Below are 13,131 nucleotides of genomic sequence, written 5' to 3' on the forward strand. Positions count from 1 at the left end.
CTGAAATTGCCAACTTCGTGGGGAGAACAATGGTCCTTCAGTCACAATGGTTCCCAAATACACTCTTGCTGACATACCTCCAGATGGACACATTGTAGACTGAGATATATACTAAATCAGGCCTGAAAATCCTTGATTTGTAGCCCCAAATCTTTAGGGCCAAAACTCTGTTTTGAGTAGTTAACATGCATGTGTTTCCAGTTTGCAAGGACATTGATGTTACAACTCTTTCACGTCACCACCCTGACCAGCAACCAACTTGTCCTGAAGTGACCGTATCACTTCAAGGCCTGTTCAGGGAGCCGTGGGAAGCCAATGCCTCTCATTCGATAGATGTTCCGTACTGTCAAAGGAAGCCTGTGGCCCCACGCTCCCAGTTTTTCCTCACTCTTGCAAATTATAGGCATATTAATCCCACCTCAGGCGACCCATTTTCACACAAACATTCTTCAAAGCCTTCTTCTTTCCCGTCCTTTAAGGTATCTCAGGAAAATGTCAACATCTTTCTCTTTTTTTGTTTGTTTGTTTTGATATTCTTGTCTCCTTTTCTTCTATTTTTTAGCTTAAAAAATGCTTAATCACAAATGTTGAGTCAATATATTTATATGCTGATAATCCATTATGCCTTTTCGTAGATAAACTCGTCAATGAAAACACGACATTACCACCTCCTGAAACAGTCAGCAATGAAGAAGAAGGTAAAGAACCTATTGAAAAAACTATTCACAGTATTAAAGTTACAACACTGTAGTCAGACCTGGAGCATATCATTATATGACTTAAAAATTTTACTTTCATTAATCTGAGTATTTCGTAAAGTAATAACATGCTTAAAGAATTTGTACTACTACAATTTAAAGCCACTCTAAAATCTTTTAAATGGTAAAAAAAAAATCTAAGACTCAATTTTCAGATTTACTTGACAAGTGATAGGAAGTGAGCTCTTTTTAAAATACAACTTTATTTTAGTAAAATGTATTACATTTATATTTATATTAAATATATATTTATCTAAAATATCATGTGTGTATAAATATATATTTATATAAATATATTTAATACATTTTAATATAATTTTAAAATAATGATATAACAATCACATGCTTGAGAAATAAACTTGCCTCTGCTTAGAGTCAATTGCTGGTGTTTCCTAAGATTATCAGTGGGGGAAAGTTCAGAGTGAGAGTTTACAAAATCAAAATTATCCTTTTACTTTTTCTGACAAGAGTATTGTTCCTTATAAAATACTTGTGAAAACATAACAACCCAGGATGGCTCTCCTCGAAGGTCTTGAAAGAGGAGTGGTCTAATTGAAGACAGTGGACTGTCATTACATGAAACCCTATGTTCTCCAGTTCATGCAATCCAAGTATGTTTCTCATATGATTACTCTAATATTATTCACTTTCTTGATATATTTAAATATAGAAATCTGATCATCCTGGTTGGCCCCTTCTTAAATACCTTCAGTAATTTTCTACTAGGTTTGGGGTCATAGTCTAAGTTCTTAACCAGGCATTCAAGTCTGAAATGATCTGACCATTGAAGAACTTGCCAGTCTCATCTCTGGTCACATTCCTCACCCACATTCTCCACTCCAGACTACCTGAAGCTCTCAGAACTTACCGAACCTGCTTATGACACCTGAGTTTGCTCACCGTGGAATGACCTCTCTCTTACATAGTTTGTCTGGCAAACAATTTCTAGTCCTCTGAGCCTATATGGGAGCATCAGCTCCCTCTCAAAGTGTTTCTGGCCTTTGGAAGTTGAATTAGATCCCTCTGTGCATACCACCTGTGCATCGCTATGAAAGCCCTGATTACCCTGCAACATAATTAACAGTGATTCTTGTCTGTCTCCCAAATTGAGAGCTTGTTCCTTGAGCATAAGACCTTGTTCATTTCTGTAACTTTAATGCCAACCGCAGGGTCTGGCACATGATAGGAACTCAAGGTCTAACTTTTAGATGACTAAAGTAACAAATGAATGAATGTTCTATGAAAAATTTCCTGAAGCCGGGGCTTCCGTGGTGGCGCAGTGGTTGAGAGTCCACCTGCCAATGCAGGTGACGCGGGTTCGTGCCCCGGTCCGGGAGGATCTCACATGCCACGGAGCGCCTGGGCCCGTGAGCCATGGCCGCTGATCCTGCGCATCCAGAGCCTGCGCTCTGCAAGGGAAGAGGCCACAACAGTGAGAGTCCCGCTTACCGGAAAAAAAAAAAAATCATTACACTAAAGATAGCGAATGAACCAGAATTTGCAGGGCATCTGGATCGAAGTTTGGTGTCTGATTAGTTTTTTAGGAGATACCTTGTGCTCATCCAAAAGAATATACGGTATTGTAAATGCTTTGAAAACCAAAAAGGTCTGTTCTCATCTTTCAATCGGCAATATTAATTGTTCTTTAAAATCTAGGAACCCAAAATATACATTACCTCATGAAAACATAACTCTTAATTTTCAAAGAAAATCTGATAGTGGTTTATGAAAAAAAAAAAACACCTCAAAACTGTTGTAGGACCAAAGATAAAGACATCAGACTGAGTCACAAAGCTTTTGGGAATTCATCCCCAGCATTGTGATCTCCATTGGGCAGTGCCATCCTAATGTCCCTGCTACTTACAGGACCTGCTGGGCAAAGAAAGGAAACTCTGAGACACAGTAGATCACTGGGTAAATCATGTCATTTTTCCAATGATTTTTACTTCTTTCTGCTTTGCACTTTCAGCTTCAAATATTATTTCTTTTTTGCATCTTTCCACCAAGTGTAACTCTTGATAGATAAAACGGTTGCCAGCATGTGACTCTGGAGGCCATTAAAAGTCTCTGGAGTACATATACCACGTCTTTCACCTGGACGTGTCAGTAGCTCATGTCTATGAAAGACAAGAAGACAAGGAAAAGGGGATGAAAATAAATAAGGCAAGACAGCATATTTCTGACTATGACAATATTCAATATTGGGAAAAGCCAGACTCAGCAATGCCTAACTATTAATAAAGCTACTTGACAATAACGAAATATTTTGAGCAATTCCAAAATTTGGGGCATAAATGGATAGGGACATTTCAAGGGCATACATGAATTAGACAAACCTCTCATGGGAATTTTGCTTGCACACAGCAGACAACATCTTGAGCTATTTGGGATAAGACACACAGAGCCAGGTACCTCAAATTCCCTTAGGAAATGGATTATTGAAGACCACAGTACCCATGGAAGAGATTCCAAAACCCTAACTTCTCTTCCTACAATTCAGGTCCCCAAAGGATTGTCAAAGTTGTATTGGGATAAGAAACTTCTGCCATTTTAAAAGGGGCCCTAACAGAGGGAGACATGTTGACATGGCGGGGACATTCTGGGGGAGCAAGCTCCCCAAGGAGATGGAAAGCTCCAGAAAAATTTAGACTAACAATTCTTTTTTTTTTTTTTTTTTTTTTTTTTTTTTTTTTTGCGGTACGCGGGCCTCTCACTGTTGTGGCCTCTCCCGTTGCGGGGCACAGGCTCTGGACGCGCAGGCTCAGCGGCCATGGCTCACGGGCCCAGCCGCTCCGCGGCATATGGGATCCTCCCAGACCGGGGCACGAACCCGTATCCCCTGCATCGGCAGGCGGACTCTCAACCACTTCGCCACCAGGGAGGCCCTAGACTAACAATTCTTTTAGTCCCTAAAACGACGAGAGCAAGGCAGTAGTGAGACAATCCAGACATTTTTCTCCAAAATCAAGTCTGAGGGTTGCATAGCAGAGTTAAAGGATTACTTACCAATTGTTCCAGCCCTGCCTGAATCTGTGTCAACTCTGGTAACGGGTTCGTTTTTCCATCCTTCCTTGCCAACAAGATACCTATTCTGTTTGTAGGCTCAGTAGAAATCTTCCTAGAAGTGGGGTTGCCTGTACTTCATACGGAACTTTATTGACTCCTGTATGAAGCAATTTAACTGAAATTGCCAACTTCGTGGGGAGAACAATGGTCCTTCAGTCACAATGGTTCCCAAATACACTCTTGCTGACATACCTCCAGATGGACACATTGTAGACTGAGATATATACTAGATCAGGCCTGAAAATCCTTGATTTGTAGCCCCAAATCTTTAGGGCCAAAACTCTGTTTTGAGTAGTTAACATGCATGTGTTTCCAGTTTGCAAGGACATTGATGTTACAACTCTTTCACGTCACCACCCTGACCAGCAACCAACTTGTCCTGAAGTGACCGTATCACTTCAAGGCCTGTTCAGGGAGCCGTGGGAAGCCAATGCCTCTCATTCGATAGATGTTCCGTACTGTCAAAGGAAGCCTGTGGCCCCACGCTCCCAGTTTTTCCTCACTCTTGCAAATTATAGGCATATTAATCCCACCTCAGGCGACCCATTATCACACAAACATCATTCTTCAAAGCCTTCTTCTTTCCCGTCCTTTAACGTATCTCAGGAAAATGTCAACATCTTTCTCTTTTTTTGTTTGTTTGTTTGTTTTGATATTCTTGTCTCCTTTTCTTCTACTTTTTTAGCTTAGAAAATGCTTAATCACAAATGTTGAGTCAATATATTTATATGCTGATAATCCATTATACCTTTTCGTAGATAAACTCGTCAATGAAAACACGACATTACCACCTCCTGAAACAGTCAGCAATGAAGCAGAAGGTAAAGAACCTATTGAAAAAACTATTCGCAGTATTAAAGTGACAACACTGTAGTCAGACCTGGAGCATATCATTATATGACTTAAAAATTTTACTTTCATTAATCTGAGTATTTCGTAAAGTAATAGCATGCTTAAAGAATTTGTACTACTACAATTTAAAGCCACTCTAAAATCTTTTAAATGGTAAAAAAAAAAATCTAAGACTCAATTTTCAGATTTACTTGACAAGTGATAGGAAGTGAGCTCTTTTTACAATACAACTTTATTTTAGTAAAATGTATTACATTTATATTTATATTAAATATATATTTATCTAAAATATCATGTGTGTATAAATATATATTTATATAAATATATTTAATACATTTTAATATAATTTTAAAATAATGATATAACAATCACATGCTTGAGAAATAAACTTGCCTCTGCTTAGAGTCAATTGTTGGTGTTTCCTAAGATTATCAGTGGGGGAAAGTTCAGAGTGAGAGTTTACAAAATCAAAATTATCCTTTTACTTTTTCTGACAAGAGTATTGTTCCTTATAAAATACTTGTGAAAACATAACAACCCAGGATGGCTCTCCTCGAAGGTCTTGAAAGAGGAGTGGTCTAATTGAAGACAGTGGACTGTCATTACATGAAACCCTATGTTCTGCAGTTCATGCAATCCAAGTATGCTTCTCATATGATTACTCTAATATTATTCACTTTCTTGATATATTTAAATATAGAAATCTGATCATCCTGGTTGGCCCCTTCTTAAATACCTTCAGTAATTTTCTACTAGGTTTGGGGTCATAGTCTAAGTTCTTAACCAGGCATTCAAATCTGAAACGATCTGACCATTGAAGAGCTTTCCAGTCTCATCTCTGGTCACATTCCTCACCCACATTCTCCACTCCAGACTACCTGAAGCTCTCAGAACTTACCGAACCTGCTTATGACACCTGAGTTTGCTCACCGTGGAATGACCTCTCTCTTACATAGTTTGTCTGGCAAACAATTTCTAGTCCTCTGAGCCTATATGGGAGCATCAGCTCCCTCTCAAAGTGTTTCTGGCCTTTGGAAGTTGAATTAGGTCCCTCTGTGCATACCACCTGTGCATCGCTATGAAAGCCCTCATTACCCTGCAACATAATTAACAGTGATTCTTGTCTGTCTCCCAAATTGAGAGCGTGTTCCTTGAGCATAAGACCTTGTTCATTTCTGTAACTTTAATGCCAACCACAGGGTCTGGCACATGATAGGAACTCAAGGTCTAACTTTTAGAGGACTAAAGTAACAAATGAATGAATGTTCTATCAAAAATTTCCTGAAGCTGGGGCTTCCCTGGTGGCGCAGTGGTTGAGAGTCCGCCTGCCAATGCAGGTGACGCGGGTTCGTGCCCCAGTCTGGGAGGATCTCACATGCCACAGAGCGCCTGGGCCCGTGAGCCATGGCCGCTGATCCTGCGCATCCAGAGCCTGCGCTCTGCAACGGGAGAGGCCACAACAGTGAGAGTCCCGCTTACCGGAAAAAAAAAAAAAATCATTACACTTAAGATAGCGAATGAACCAGAATTTGCAGGGCATTTGGATCGAAGTTTGGTGTCTGATTAGTTTTTTAGGAGATACCTTGTGCTCATCCAAAAGAATATACGGTATTGTAAATGCTTTGAAAACCAAAAAGGTCTGTTCTCATCTTTCAATCGGCAATATTAATTGTTCTTTAAAATCTAGGAACCAAAAATATACATTACCTCATGAAAACATAACTCTTAATTTTCAAAGAAAATCTGATAGTGGTTTATGAAAAAAAAAAAAACACCTCAAAACTGTTGTAGGACCACAGATAAAGACATCAGACTGAGTCACAAAGCTTTTGGGAATTCATCCCCAGCATTGTGATCTCCATTGGGCAGTGCCATCCTAATGTCCCTGCTACTTAACAGGACCTGCTGGGCCAAGAAAGGAAACTCTGAGACACAGTAGATCACTGGGTAAATCATGTCATTTTTCCAATGATTTTTACTTCTTTCTGCTTTGCACTTTCAGCTTCAAATATTATTTCTTTTTTGCATCTTTCCACCAAGTGTAACTATTGATAGATAAAACGGTTGCCAGCATGTGACTCTGGAGGCCATTAAAAGTCTCTAGAGTACATATACCACGTCTTTCACCTGGACGTGTCAATAGCTCATGTCTATGAAAGACAAGAAGACAAGGAAAAGGGGATGAAAATAAATAAGGCAAGACAGCATATTTCTGACTATGACAATATTCAATATTGGGAAAAGCCAGACTCAGCAATGCCTAACTATTAATAAAGCTACTTGACAATAATGAAATATTTTGAGCAATTCCAAAATTTGGTGCATAAATGGATAGGGACATTTCAAGGGCATACATGAATTAGACAAACCTCTCATGGGAATTTTGCTTGCACACAGCAGACAACATCTTGAGCTATTTGGGATAAGACACACAGAGCCAGGTACCTCAAATTCCCTTAGGAAATGGATTATTGAAGACCACAGTACCCATGGAAGAGATTCCAAAACCCTAACTTCTCTTCCTACAATTCAGGTCCCCAAAGGATTGTCAAAGTTGTATTGGGATAAGAAACTTCTGCCATTTTAAAAGGGGCCCTAACAGAGGGAGACATGTTGACATGGCGGGGACATTCTGGGGGAGCAAGCTCCCCAAGGAGATGGAAAGCTCCAGAAAAATTTAGACTAACAATTCTTTTAGTCCCTAAAACGACGAGAGCAAGGCAGTAGTGAGACAATCCAGACATTTTTCTCCAAAATCAAGTCTGAGGGTTGCATAGCAGAGTTAAAGGATTACTTACCAATTGTTCCAGCCCTGCCTGAATCTGTGTCAACTCTGGTAACGGGTTCGTTCTTCCATCCTTCCTTGCCAACAAGATACCTATTCTGTTTGTAGGCTCAGTAGAAATCTTCCTAGAAGTGGGGTTGCCTGTACTTCATACGGAACTTTATTGACTCCTGTATGAAGCAATTTAACTGAAATTGCCAACTTCGTGGGGAGAACAATGGTCCTTCAGTCACAATGGTTCCCAAATACACTCTTGCTGACATACCTCCAGATGGACACATTGTAGACTGAGATATATACTAGATCAGGCCTGAAAATCCTTGATTTGTAGCCCCAAATCTTTAGGGCCAAAACTCTGTTTTGAGTAGTTAACATGCATGTGTTTCCAGTTTGCAAGGACATTGATGTTACAACTCTTTCACGTCACCACCCTGACCAGCAACCAACTTGTCCTGAAGTGACAGTATCACTTCAAGGCCTGTTCAGGGAGCCGTGGGAAGCCAATGCCTCTCATTCGATAGATGTTCCGTACTGTCAAAGGAAGCCTGTGGCCCCACGCTCCCAGTTTTTCCTCACTCTTGCAAATTATAGGCATATTAATCCCACCTCAGGCGACCCATTATCACACAAACATCATTCTTCAAAGCCTTCTTCCTTCCCCTCCTTTAAGGTATCTCAGGAAAATGTCAACATCTTTCTCTTTTTTTGTTTGTTTTGATATTCTTGCCTCCTTTTCTTCTATTTTTTAGCTTAAAAAATGCTTAATCACAAATGTTGAGTCAATATATTTATATGCTGATAATCCATTATGCCTTTTCGTAGATAAACTCGTCAATGAAAACACGACTTTACCACCTCCTGAAACAGTCAGCAATGAAGAAGAAGGTAAAGAACCTATTGAAAAAACTATTCACAGTATTAAAGTTACAACACTGTAGTCAGACCTGGAGCATATCATTATATGACTTAAAAATTTTACTTTCATTAATCTGAGTATTTCGTAAAGTAATAACATGCTTAAAGAATTTCTACTACTACAATTTAAAGCCACTCTAAAATCTTTTAAATGGTAAAAAAAAAATGTAAGACTCAATTTTCAGATTTACTTGACGAGTGATAGGAAGTGAGCTCTTTTTAAAATACAACTTTATTTTAGTAAAATATATTACATTTATATTTATATTAAATATATATTTATCTAAAATATCATGTGTGTATAAATATATATTTATATAAATATATTTAATACATTTTAATATAATTTTAAAATAATGATATAACTATCACATGCTTGAGAAATAAACTTGCCTCTGCTTAGAGTCAATTGTTGGTGTTTCCTAAGATTATCAGTGGGGGAAAGTACAGAGTGAGAGTTTACAAAATCAAAATTATCCTTTTACTTTTTCTGACAAGAGTATTGTTCCTTATAAAATACTTGTGAAAACATAACAACCCAGGATGGCTCTCCTCGAAGGTCTTGAAAGAGGAGTGGTCTAATTGAAGACAGTGGACTGTCATTACATGAAACCCTATGTTCTCCAGTTCATGCAATCCAAGTATGCTTCTCATATGATTACTCTAATATTATTCACTTTCTTGATATATTTAAATATAGAAATCTGATCATCCTGGTTGGCCCCTTCTTAAATACCTTCAGTAATTTTCTACTAGGTTTGGGGTCATAGTCTAAGTTCTTAACCAGGCATTCAAGTCTGAAATGATCTGACCATTGAAGAACTTGCCAGTCTCATGTCTGGTCACATTCCTCACCCACATTCTCCACTCCAGACTACCTGAAGCTCTCAGAACTTACCGAACCTGCTTATGACACCTGAGTTTACTCACCGTGGAATGACCTCTCTCTTACATAGTTTGTCTGGCAAACAATTTCTAGTCCTCTGAGCCTATATGGGAGCATCAGCTCCCTCTCCAAGTGTTTCTGGCCTTTGGAAGTTGAATTAGATCCCTCTGTGCATACCACCTGTGCATCGCTATGAAAGCCCTCATTACCCTGCAACATAATTAACAGTGATTCTTGTCTGTCTCCCAAATTGAGAGCGTGTTCCTTGAGCATAAGACCTTGTTCATTTCTGTAACTTTAATGCCAACCACAGGGTCTGGCACATGATAGGAACTCAAGGTCTAACTTTTAGATGACTAAAGTAACAAATGAATGAATGTTCTATGAAAAATTTCCTGAAGCCGGGGCTTCCCTGGTGGCGCAGTGGTTGAGAGTCCGCCTGCCAATGCAGGTGACGCGGGTTCGTGCCCCAGTCCGGGAGGATCTCACATGCCACGGAGCGCCTGGGCCCGTGAGCCATGGCCGCTGATCCTGCGCATCCAGAGCCTGCGCTCTGCAACGGGAGAGGCCACAACAGTGAGAGGCCCGCTTACCGGAAAAAAAAAAAAATCATTACAGTTAAGATAGCCCATGAACCAGAATTTGCAGGGCATCTGGATCGAAGTTTGGTGTCTGATTAGTTTTTTAGGAGATACCTTGTGCTCATCCAAAAGAATATACGGTATTGTAAATGCTTTGAAAACCAAAAAGGTCTGTTCTCATCTTTCAATCGGCAATATTAATTGTTCTTTAAAATCTAGGAACCAAAAATATACATTACCTCATGAAAACATAACTCTTAATTTTCAAAGAAAATCTGATAGTGGTTTATGAAAAAAAAAAAAACACCTCAAAACTGTTGTAGGACCACAGATAAAGACATCAGACTGAGTCACAAAGCTTTTGGGAATTCATCCCCAGCATTGTGATCTCCATTGGGCAGTGCCATCCTAATGTCCCTGCTACTTACAGGACCTGCTGGGCCAAGAAAGGAAACTCTGAGACACAGTAGATCACTGGGTAAATCATGTCATTTTTCCAATGATTTTTACTTCTTTCTGCTTTGCACTTTCAGCTTCAAATATTATTTCTTTTTTGCATCTTTCCACCAAGTGTAACTATTGATAGATAAAACGGTTGCCAGCATGTGACTCTGGAGGCCATTAAAAGTCTCTAGAGTACATATACCACGTCTTTCACCTGGACGTGTCAATAGCTCATGTCTATGAAAGACAAGAAGACAAGGAAAAGGGGATGAAAATAAATAAGGCAAGACAGCATATTTCTGACTATGACAATATTCAATATTGGGAAAAGCCAGACTCAGCAATGCCTAACTATTAATAAAGCTACTTGACAATAATGAAATATTTTGAGCAATTCCAAAATTTGGTGCATAAATGGATAGGGACATTTCAAGGGCATACATGAATTAGACAAACCTCTCATGGGAATTTTGCTTGCACACAGCAGACAACATCTTGAGCTATTTGGGATAAGACACACAGAGCCAGGTACCTCAAATTCCCTTAGGAAATGGATTATTGAAGACCACAGTACCCATGGAAGAGATTCCAAAACCCTAACTTCTCTTCCTACAATTCAGGTCCCCAAAGGATTGTCAAAGTTGTATTGGGATAAGAAACTTCTGCCATTTTAAAAGGGGCCCTAACAGAGGGAGACATGTTGACATGGCGGGGACATTCTGGGGGAGCAAGCTCCCCAAGGAGATGGAAAGCTCCAGAAAAATTTAGACTAACAATTCTTTTAGTCCCTAAAACGACGAGAGCAAGGCAGTAGTGAGACAATCCAGACATTTTTCTCCAAAATCAAGTCTGAGGGTTGCATAGCAGAGTTAAAGGATTACTTACCAATTGTTCCAGCCCTGCCTGAATCTGTGTCAACTCTGGTAACGGGTTCGTTCTTCCATCCTTCCTTGCCAACAAGATACCTATTCTGTTTGTAGGCTCAGTAGAAATCTTCCTAGAAGTGGGGTTGCCTGTACTTCATACGGAACTTTATTGACTCCTGTATGAAGCAATTTAACTGAAATTGCCAACTTCGTGGGGAGAACAATGGTCCTTCAGTCACAATGGTTCCCAAATACACTCTTGCTGACATACCTCCAGATGGACACATTGTAGACTGAGATATATACTAAATCAGGCCTGAAAATCCTTGATTTGTAGCCCCAAATCTTTAGGGCCAAAACTCTGTTTTGAGTAGTTAACATGCATGTGTTTCCAGTTTGCAAGGACATTGATGTTACAACTCTTTCACGTCACCACCCTGACCAGCAACCAACTTGTCCTGAAGTGACCGTATCACTTCAAGGCCTGTTCAGGGAGCCGTGGGAAGCCAATGCCTCTCATTCGATAGATGTTCCGTACTGTCAAAGGAAGCCTGTGGCCCCACGCTCCCAGTTTTTCCTCACTCTTGCAAATTATAGGCATATTAATCCCACCTCAGGCGACCCATTATCACACAAACATCATTCATCAAAGCCTTCTTCCTTCCCCTCCTTTAAGGTATCTCAGGAAAATGTCAACATCTTTCTCTTTTTTTGTTTGTTTTGATATTCTTGCCTCCTTTTCTTCTATTTTTTAGCTTAAAAAATGCTTAATCACAAATGTTGAGTCAATATATTTATATGCTGATAATCCATTATGCCTTTTCGTAGATAAACTCGTCAATGAAAACACGACTTTACCACCTCCTGAAACAGTCAGCAATGAAGAAGAAGGTAAAGAACCTATTGAAAAAACTATTCACAGTATTAAAGTTACAACATTGTAGTCAGACCTGGAGCATATCATTATATGACTTAAAAATTTTACTTTCATTAATCTGAGTATTTCGTAAAGTAATAACATGCTTAAAGAATTTCTACTACTACAATTTAAAGCCACTCTAAAATCTTTTAAATGGTAAAAAAAAAATGTAAGACTCAATTTTCAGATTTACTTGACGAGTGATAGGAAGTGAGCTCTTTTTAAAATACAACTTTATTTTAGTAAAATATATTACATTTATATTTCTATTAAATATATATTTATCTAAAATATCATGTGTGTATAAATATATATTTATATAAATATATTTAATACATTTTAATATAATTTTAAACTAATGATATAACAATCACATGCTTGAGAAATAAACTTGCCTCTGCTTAGAGTCAATTGTTGGTGTTTCCTAAGATTATCAGTGGGGGAAAGTACACAGTGAGAGTTTACAAAATCAAAATTATCCTTTTACTTTTTCTGACAAGAGTATTGTTCCTTATAAAATACTTGTGAAAACATAACAACCCAGGATGGCTCTCCTCGAAGGTCTTGAAAGAGGAGTGGTCTAATTGAAGACAGTGGACTGTCATTACATGAAACCCTATGTTCTCCAGTTCATGCAATCCAAGTATGCTTCTCATATGATTACTCTAATATTATTCACTTTCTTGATATATTTAAATATAGAAATCTGATCATCCTGGTTGGCCCCTTCTTAAATACCTTCAGTAATTTTCTACTAGGTTTGGGGTCATAGTCTAAGTTCTTAACCAGGCATTCAAGTCTGAAATGATCTGACCATTGAAGAACTTGCCAGTCTCATGTCTGGTCACATTCCTCACCCACATTCTCCACTCCAGACTACCTGAAGCTCTCAGAACTTACCGAACCTGCTTATGACACCTGAGTTTACTCACCGTGGAATGACCTCTCTCTTACATAGTTTGTCTGGCAAACAATTTCTAGTCCTCTGAGCCTATATGGGAGCATCAGCTCCCTCTCAAAGTGTTTCTGGCCTTTGGAAGTTGAATTAGATCCCTCTGT

At 38.9% G+C, this 13,131-nt stretch overlaps 1 long non-coding RNA gene across 1 annotated transcript; it reads left to right on the forward strand.

The window, feature by feature from the left end:
* The first annotated feature begins 4,484 nt into the window (after positions 1-4,484).
* Positions 4,485-12,041, forward strand: LOC308618687. The gene is made up of 3 exons (XR_014016060.1): positions 4,485-4,645; positions 8,284-8,346; positions 11,982-12,041. It is a non-coding gene; the product is annotated as an uncharacterized lncRNA (long non-coding RNA).
* Positions 12,042-13,131: the final 1,090 nt, after the last annotated feature.

Source organism: Mesoplodon bidens, assembly GCF_964165515.1.
Source record: "Mesoplodon bidens genome assembly, chromosome: 6".
NCBI lineage: Eukaryota > Metazoa > Chordata > Mammalia > Artiodactyla > Ziphiidae > Mesoplodon > Mesoplodon bidens.